Here is a 10,490-nt window from a genome sequence, read left to right as displayed (position 1 = left end):
AACCCTGCCTAAGAAAGGTATGGTGCACATGAACTCAGAGCTCCCAGATACAGAGAACTGGCCATGCTACCACCAGGTAAGCCAGCTAAAGCAGTGGAGGCACTAGCTGAGGGCAGGAGGATAAATAATTAATAGTAGATAAAGTCAAGGTAAAGGGTAGACTACACCGTACACTGGGATATGCTACCAGTTCCTCTTTTAGGAATGAAGGAGATTGGGAATGCTGCTGTCAGTCCCTCTGCTCTCATCCTTTTTTGAGGTTCACTTTGGCTGAAGGATACACTTCCACTCCAGGGCATTCCTTAACTAAGGATTAACCTTGTCACATTATTCAACTTGGGACAACTCATTCTAGCTTCAGAGCTCCTCCTGTGACTGTCTAAGGCCTCTGTTAAGACTGTATTACAGTGTAACATCTCTCTCTGCCCAATCTTGCTTTCTTCTTTTCCCTTCCACAGGTAGTCACCCCAAAGTGCACTACCCTATCAACATCCAGCATGCTAATCTCTACTTAAGATTCTGCTTCCTAGGGAACTCAGCCTGCAACATCCCCTTCTCCATCACACAAAATCACCACCCCACAACAGGCCATGTTCTTAATGACTCAGTGTCTTTGATCTCTATAAGCTTTAAATTTGAATGTCTGTATCTTCTCTTTTTGCAAATGCTTCTACTCTGCTGATTACATTAGTTATGACAGAAGCTGTATGGCTCACAAGCCAAAAATATCTACAATCTGGTCCTTTACAGGGAAAATTGTCCAATCCCTGATTTAGTGATGCCCTTCCCATAGTTTACCAATAGTTCCACAGATTGAACTTTTCAGTTTAACCTTACTTTTTTCATTTTATTTTGTTCTACTATGAATTTTTATGTTTGATTCTGTATTCAAATTAAAATGATACATCATACACTTCCCTTTTTCCAAGTCCATACGAGTGAAATTACTTCTGTTATTGTTTTTTACATAATAATATCGATTTAACATCAACTTTTAAGAAACAAAGAAAAAAAAAAATCCTGTCTGTCTCAATCCTCTACCAGGTGAAATGTACTAACAGAAAGACACATGAGCGGGCGCCTGGGTGGCTCAGTCGTTAAGCGTCTGCCTTCAGCTCAGGTCATGATCCCAGCGTCCTGGGATCGAGTCCCACATCGGGCTTCCTGCTCGGCAGGAAGCCTGCTTCTCCCTCTCCCACTCCCCCTGCTTGTGTTCCTGCTCTCGCTATGTCTCTCTCTGTCAAATAAATAAATAAAAATCTTAAAAAAAAAAAAAAAAAGAAAGACACATGGGCAAGAAAAATAATACAATAACCGGTGTGATTGCTTCGGAGACCTACTAGCATAAATCATCAGAAGCTTGACTTTGTTTGCTAAACTGTTTTAGATAAGATAATTACATTAAAGTGCTTGGTATTTCCAAGTTATTCCTTAATGTCATGAGTTTTAGATGATTTAGTCTGGTTGTGCTCCTGATAGCAGAATCAATGAAAATGTGCTGAAATTAAAGGGAAGATTTTCAAAGAAGTATGTGGGAGGTCTGGGCGGAACTTCCTTTTGTTCTGGATTGTGGGAAAATTTTGCTATATATTAACTAAAGAAAGCAGCATGGACAAAGTTTTTCTGTTGTTCTTTTAGTTACAAGAGTCAGATGATTACATAGAACACTTCTAAAAAGTGGAATTCATTGTAATTAAAAAAAATTTGTGGTGAAGAACTGAAATAAGAAATGGAAACTAAGGAACTAAGGAAACTTCTTTTTTACTACATCTTGCTCTGCCACCTGCTTTCTTTCCTCACTACTAGCTGATATTTTCTTTATGCTTTTTGTATTTTTTTAGAACTTCATGGTATCTACTCACTCATGGTTTCTGCTTCCCCATGACTGTGGCTTGCAGATTCACACTTACAGAAATCTGCTTAATGGCTTTTCTCTATCTACCCCTTCCTTTTCTGTTCAGGCTTCTAAAGACTTTTTTTATTCATGTAAGATCTCACTGAGAAACTGGCATAGCTAATTCTGGCATGCTAGAACACATCTTAGGATGTTGATAAGCTTATTAAGTGTCTGTTCTAATCTGCCCTATGAAACATCAAATCATACATCTGGGTAATCTACAGGCAGATAGCCATAAAGCCTTAGAGAGTTTTCCCTGAATTAGGGATATAAACAAGAAACCTATACACATTGTAGGTCTCTTCAGATATTCCTTGTCAACCACTACCTTGTCTTCATTTACCCTCACAGGAGAACCTGAGACAAAGGTTTGCATGCAGATTGCTTATTTGGGAAATAACATAACAGAAAGTGGGAGTGCAAGACAAGGCAAGTGACACAGAGAAGAAAGAAAAGCCAATGTAAATATGTGTTGGTCACCGCTGTGGGTGAGTGGCTGCTCCATTATCACGGATCTTCTGAGTTGCTTTATGGAATGTGTCTCAGAACTACTAGGGATGAAGGGAAGAAGCATTTATCCATCATTGCCTCCTGGCTATTGATGGTTTGAGGTCATAAACTTCCCACACTTTCAAGTTGCACATATATTTATATAGAACACATTCTACAGGTATCCCTCGACACGGGGTCAGAAGAACTTCAGGTCGGGAAAGGAGAGGTTTACAGCATAGGCCAACATGAGGCATTGTTTGGCTGTATCTGTGCCAAAACGATTTTGAAATGGTGCACAGCGAGTGTCCAAATCACTTGGTTAATGTGTTCTATTCATATGCCAACCCTCGAATAGTTATTGTATCCCCTCTATTACTATTTCTACTTTAATTGGCCCATATCACTTTTTGTCTAGAATGTTTTAATGTTCCTTCTGATTTACCCAATTCCCATCTATTCATCATTTCCAGAACAGTTAAAACCTGATGATGACATTATTATTATCATTATTATGATTAATGATACTTTGCTTATAATTCTTTAAAGATACCCTTATTCTCTCTAGAAAATAAAACTTACCTCTTTGCAGGGCTCACAACCAACTTATGTTGTCTTCTTTTTTAAGTTTTTTTTTTTTTAACTAGAGAGAGAAAGAGAAAGAGACCCCAAGCAGGTGAGGGGCAGAGGGAGAAGCAGGCTCCCTGCTGAGCAGGGAGCCCAACATGGGGCTTGATCCCAGGACCCTGGGATCATGACCTGAGCTGAAGGCAGATGCTAAACTGGGTTACCCAAGCTCCCCCAAACTTATGTTGTCTTTGCCTGCCTCTAGTTCAGTGCCTACTTTTCTTCTGAGTATTGCCTAATCTCAATTCAAAGCATAGTGCAATGTCACTTCCAGTGCAAAATCAGACACAGCTTGTTTTGATATCCTCTTTGCCCTACCAGCACATGCTACGTTATGACAAAGCCATCTCTTTCCCCATGAGACCACAAACTCTAAAAACTAGATATTATTTCCATGTGCACCTGCAGGTCCTGGCACTAAATGTGTCATAAGGATATGTGTCAATAATATATACTGAATAAATAAGTTAAAATAAATGAAATAGAATAACTGTCCTTTATCCCAGGCATTTTTGATGTGATTCCTAATTTTTCATGCCTTAATAATTTTCTGTACAACTGACCTATGTGAGCTCAGAGGATATGACTACTTTTTCGTTGCTTTAAAAGTTACCAAAAGCAGGGGTGCCTGGGTGGCTCAGTTGGTTATTGATTTTGGCTCAGGTCATGATCTCAGGGTCATGAGATCGAGCCCCTTGTTGGGCTCCATGCTCAGTGCACAGTCTGTTTAAGATTCTCTCCTTCTCCCTCTGCCCCTCCCCCAGCTCTTTCTCAGATAAATAAATAAATAAACAATCTTAAAGGGAAAAAAATGGTTACCAAAAGCTTGCCAGCAGTAAATATTCTAATCCATGTCTTAACAGCAACAGAATAAAAACTCAAAACCACTCTGGTTGTTGGGTCATAGTAACCAGGTGAGTTAATTGGGTTGTATTTTATACACTAAATTAAAAAAAAAAAAAAGCTGTTAGAGCAAGTGCTCATTTTTATGTGAATTGAAATCCCTACCAAGTTAAATAAATAAAAGAGAAATACTTTTATATATTATAATGTACTCAGCTAACATCTAAACTTGATGATACCATTCTGTGTATGTATGGAAAGATTCTTAAGAATACCATTATGAATATCCATACGACAATGAATAATCTATTATATATGTGTATAAGACTAAAAATATGAAAATAAGTCTAATAGATTTTGATCACTCTTAGTAATCAATTGCTTGGCAGAAGACAGTTTGAATTCACCTTCATATACAGAAGAGCTTTCCAAAGGGGGAAAAAAAAAAATGGTTTCAACATTTGGTGAGCCTTATATCACTGGAGATGTTTAAGGAATGTGCTTTCATGGATGCAGGCAGACCTCAGATATCTACTCTGGAACTGATCTGTATGGCTTTGGGCAAGTCAGTTTCCTTCTTTAAATCTAAGTTATTTATCTGAAAAATAGCAACAACATCCTTGAATGATACATATAAGTATATGTATCAGAGGTTATATATAAATGCATGCCTAGAACATCATATATTATTTTAATCAGTTATAATTATTTTTATACCTAGTTATTTTGCTATTAGTAATGACACAGTAAACAACAGAAGTTGGGATTTGTTAGAAATATTTACAAAAGAATTCAAGTATTAAATGCTTGATAGGACAAGATTAGTGTCCCTGGTCCCATTTATGCTGGCAATATATAAAACACCTAGGTTCCCCTGTGCAGACGTGTCAGTCACTGAGAGAATGTAAAGAAAATAAGAGAATATAAAATAAAGATGTAAGTGAAGACATAAAGAGTTGAAGGAACAGATAAGAAGTATATCAAAGTTCATAAAAGCCTGAGGTGAGCTTTTGTTCTATCTATTCTCAACATCCTATGAGTCTGTGATGCTAAGTTTTTGAGAAAATTCCAAGGACTATCTTTCTACTCTTTTTACCTTAAAAGTTATTTGTTTTCACTTGGGTCATGTCTCAAATTATCCCAAATCATGGGATTTATCCAACCAATCAGATGGACACCTTCAGATTTCAGATCGACAGATGGCTTAGAATACAACTGTATCTAAAGGATTATTTATGTTAATTTATGCATTAGTCTTTTCCAAGGGTATCCTCAAAATATCGTAGTATTATACACAGGCTAAAATTAGATTTAGGAAAATAAAGGCAGGGGCAAATAAACTAAAAGAAAGGAAACTCATGAATATGCATGTTTGAAATGAATACATCTTAAGCCTCAAAGCCTGGGTCTGAGAAGAAGCATCACTTTTGTTATTTCTGTAAGAGCTGAGCAGATAAAATGTGACTATACAAGGAGGTTGATATCTTGGTCACTTTAAAGAATTGATTGGATTGCCACAAAACTGATTAGCTGAATTATATCCACACAGAAGCAGCATAGATGACCACAGTCAAGTTTAGATAATTATCAACATGCAGTTACATATCTTATTTTTGGTATGCCTGCAACAGATTTCAAGATGAATCCTTGGAAATGTCACTCACATCTGAGATGTTACAGAATGGCAACTCTACTCAAAATTTCCTTCAGAGTTCACAGTCATGTGAAGGATGCCTCCCAGAGTACTTTTATAAGTACTTTGACCATTAGGTATTACACAAATCTTAAAATCCATTTCAAGAATTTTCTCAGAACACTGACTCCAGTTAATTTTCTTTCCCAAGAAAAGTACATGCAAATGGCTTGTTTTCTTTGAAAATCGAGCTCGAGGCAGAGTGAGATAAACTAATAAACACCCAAATCTCTTATTTTATTGATCTATTTTTTTCAATAATTACATCTTATCTTCAAAGGTACAAAAGACAACATATGGAACGTTCAAAATCGATAACACTAAGGATATGAAAGTAAACAGTTTGAGCTGACTTTTGCATTTTTATTAGAGGAAAAGAAATGTATTAAAGGTTAGCATTGATGGGACTGTGATATTAACAACATCGCATCTTAGCCGAGTATCTCTGTATTTCATGTAAGAAAGATCACATTTTACTTACGAGTTAACAATACACATGTATATGCACATACACACATATATATGCATTCATAAACACACAAGTGTGCATATAAAAAACCTTATTTTTCTTCTCAATAAATTATGTAGATTTCTTATTATGTAGAATTAATAAACCACAATACTTACAGTCTCATCCCTGGACTTTTCTAACCTTTCTCACACTTCACTATTCAAAAAATAAGGGATTCACATTATCCTGCATTTAGCTTCCAAAACTAGTAATTAAGTATTAATCACAAACAGGACAAAAATTCTCCTGCATATGTTTCTAAAGATAAGTAGACACATTGAAGCTACTGAAATCGAATACAATACTAACGAGATAAAAGGACTGTGACACATCTGTTGGAGAGCCAAGGGTTAAGACACATCTTTTGGTTTGGGGTTAGACCTAATGCATTGTGTTCCAGTATCATGATCAGAAGCGGTTTGACTTTCTCAGGAAAAAAAGGCAGACAGGACTAGGTCAACACTGCAACCAAATGTGTCTTTTATGAGGTTGCAAAACGAACAGAAAAGAAAAACAACAACAACAACAAAAGAATGGCTGAGGAGTTAAGGGTATGAGATGCTCCTGGTGGAGGGGATGGAGGGTAGTACAATGGGCATATGTTGTACTGGGGGGAGGTAAAGCGGGTAAACAAATATGAAGTGACCCTTGGGTCACTATATAATATAGTGGAGATATTTATAGAATCTACAAAAGGTGAATGCAGTAGCCCACTAGGGTCTTTATCCACAATTGATGCATTCAAATAGGCACACATCAAATATTTTTTTTTACATGTACTTTGTTTCTCTATTTTAGCCTCTGTCCTAGGAGTTAATTATGCAGGGGTGAACAAAATGAATTTACTTTTACTCTCATTAAGCATATATTTTAATAGTAAAGATAGAAGAAAACCCGAAGTTGTCAAGCAAAGCAAGCTGTTATAAATCTAAGTACTGGAAAGAGGAAAACACAGGGCTGATATGGAAAGTAAGGACAATGACATCTAGGTGGCAATGTGGGCAATGGCATCTCAGAAGAGGAAGCATGTGCAATTCTCAATGAATAAGAGCTGGACATTTGAACAGTACGACAAATGTCCCAAGTAAAAGGATCAGAAGTGCATAGGTTCAGAAGCAGCAAAGAGTTTAGTGTGCATCTTTTAAGTGCCCTGCCCAGATCTCCTTCACACGCCAGTGTACTCGTTCCCTAGCTTTTGTGATACTTGCTAACAATTCACCAACTCCCCCTTCTTTAGATAATTGCCTAGGCCAAAGAAGAGACCCAGCGGGCACTTAAATGACTCCACTAGAGCATCACTTTGTACTCCCATGCCCGGCTTTAATGGAAAATGGGCAAGTACAGTAATCATTTCTGATCTGAACATGGTAACCAATACCTCAGACTTCTTAGAGATGAGGATCTAGGCCTACAGAAATTCTAGCCTAGAAGGACAGGGATTTAGAATATGTGGTGGATAGGGAGGATAAGTCAGTAATGACTTCTGGAGAACTATAGCACAGGGTTGAAGTTTGTGTCACTAACCCTCCTCTTGTTACTTGTCCCAGGTTGTAACTAACTAGAGGCCCAGAGAAGCTGCAACTATGTGGAATAAACTTAATCTGAGAAGTAGATATGAGCAGTACAAAAAGTGTCCTGCAGAATATACATTGTCATACAGTCCAAATCCCCTCTACTGATCTGGTCCACCCATATCCAAGAGGCTGTGACTGTTGACTGTGACAGATCACAACTGTTGCTCTTTGGAGAATAGCCCTCAAACTCACCTGGGAAATCTAACTTTCTCTCTCACCTAAGGGCAAAGATATCTGTCTAAGTACCAAAGGCTGGCCCCATTACCTGGAGACGGTGCAGTTGTGTCTAGAACATCCTTGTGGGATTATTCAGAAGCTCATCTTCTTCTGAGATCACATTATTGTTTAGCATTTCCCCCCGACCTGGTTACTTTAGATCTTTCTTATGTAAGCATATTCTCCAATAAATCTAGAATTCCCATCTTAGCCTGTTTCTAGGAAGCTAGACTGAAGACAACCTATTCTAGGAACCAAGAAAGTGAATGTGGCTGCACTGTGGTGAGCAGAAATAGGCCAAGCTGAGATTGGAAAGACATGGTTACACTAAATTATTCAGAAATGCAATAATTCCTTAAAAAAAAACCCCACAGTAATTCCTTTTAACTTTCATCTTACGGGCAATGGGAAATAATCAAATGATTTTTGGCAGGGGGACAGTGAAGGCATTTTATTAAACACACACACACACACACACACACACACACATCTTCCTTTTAGTAGACAAGTGATACAAGAAGTTTGGCAAATAACTAGGATCTGAACCAAAATATGATTTAAAAAACAGGAAATCAAAGTCCTAGTTTCCATCTGTGTTTGAGCTTCATCTTGCTACCTCTTGGGAAGCTCATGGTGAGCTCACAACTGCTCAAGATTTATAACGGCATTTACAAAATCTCCTCCCATAAAATGCCAGAGAACACTTCAGGATGATAAAAAGTGATTCCGATAACAAAATGATACTGCTTCCACCAACATTAAACATGTCTAAGCAGCACCATTTCCAACCCCCCTTTTCCACGTAAGAGCCAAACCTACCTCAAGCCTTTCTGAAGCCCATGCTGAGCCTGTGCAGCAAACTGAGTTACTCCCCCTATATACTTCCACAGCTTTTATTGATTCATCTATTAGCTTATGAATTCATTAGCCAAATATTTTTTTTTTAAGATTTTATTTATGTGTCAGAGAGAGAGAGCATGCACAAGCAGGGGGAGCATCAGGCACAGGGGTAAGCAGGCTCCCTGCTGAGCAAGGAGCCCAATGTGGGACTCGATCCTAGGACCCCAGGGTCATGACCTGAGCTGGAGGCAGACGTTTAACCAACTGAGCCACCCAGGCGTCGTCACATTAGCCAAATATTTTTGAGCACCTGTAATATGCCAAACATCTGTTCTTCATACTGAGACACATTGCAGAAAGCAACAATGACATATATATTCTCATGGACTTTATAGTCTAGGATGCATTCTTCTCTTAGAGCATAGGCTCATATGGTTTAGTAATCTTATATATCTTTTGTAGTGTAAGTGTTTGTCTCTTCCACAGTAGGCTATGTGCTCACCAAAGGTTAAGGTTTTGCCAGCATCAGACAGTGATCAGAGAAATGCAGACCCACCAGAGATATGTATTGATAATAACGGTTCAGGTTCACCACCAAAGGTCAATAACATGTTGTAACCTGGCTCATTTGCAATTATAACATAGCTGCTTTTTCTCCTGCCCAAAAATGATTTAGTCTTAGAGAACTTTTGACGCAACAAACTTCTGAAAGGTCATAAACCATAGGGGAAGAAGTACAGACACAAAAAAGGACAGATTTTCTGGAGCAGATTTATTAGTGTATTAAATATTAAGGGGAGAATCTCTACTGCTTTGTAGTTTAAGCAGCAATAAATGGGTGTTAGGATTGATTAAATGCTTGTACTTCATGTTTAATTTGTTTTGAACTGTTTCTGGAAAGAATATGTAAAAAGAATAGAAATGCTTCTATCAAGGAGAAATTTCTTCTGCTAGATTCACTTGGAGGTGACAGATTCATACCCACAGATATTTTTGAATTAGGTGAGTCTTGTTACCAAATCAAAAATCAGGACATAGATTGCAATCATAGAAAGCATGTGTTTTAGAGTTAAATTGCCTGGTTTTAATTTTGGTCTGATCATCTTCGGAATATATGGCTTTATATAATTTACTTAAATCCTCAGATCCTCTATTTTATCATATGTAAAATCATTGCAAAAATCAAAGTTGTATGCGTATTTATATATAAAACATTGCAAATATACACATATATAAGTTAAGTCATGCAAACTTTTTAACACAGTTTGACACATACTAAGTACTCAATGGACATTAGTCCTTATAATTATTATTAAATATCAGATTAACTGAGTGCTTACTCTGTAACATGTTTTCCCTTAGTCCTTTAATGGATTAAGATATTATCCTCCAAAATTCCATGCAGGTACTGCCTTCATTCCTCCATCTAATATGAGTCTTAGAGAACATAAGTTACTTGCTCAGAGATAAATCATGTGGTAGAATAAACTTGATCTCAGATAATTTGTTTCCAAAGTCCATGAACATGACTATCACAAAGCAGCAGCATCAGAATAATTATACAATATTTAGCTAAGTGGATGAATGCATGCATGAATGAGTGAATGCAAGAATGAATGCATGATAGTTGGATTTACAAGATAGCAAAGATTTGGATCATTTTCTTGGTGGGACAAAAAGGATGCCAAAGTATGGAATAAAATGAACATTCTCATATACATGATAAATGACATTTGAAATCTAAAAGGCTTTTGCAACCTTAAAACTAGTAATTCCACTACTAGAAAATTTCCAGAGAAG

This window comes from Mirounga leonina, unplaced genomic scaffold (assembly GCF_011800145.1).
Source record: "Mirounga leonina isolate KUSES-001 unplaced genomic scaffold, KU_Mleo_1.0 Mir_180, whole genome shotgun sequence".
Classification (NCBI taxonomy): domain Eukaryota; kingdom Metazoa; phylum Chordata; class Mammalia; order Carnivora; family Phocidae; genus Mirounga; species Mirounga leonina.
The sequence above is the reverse complement of the archived record's forward strand: the minus strand, read 5'-3'. Positions refer to the sequence as shown.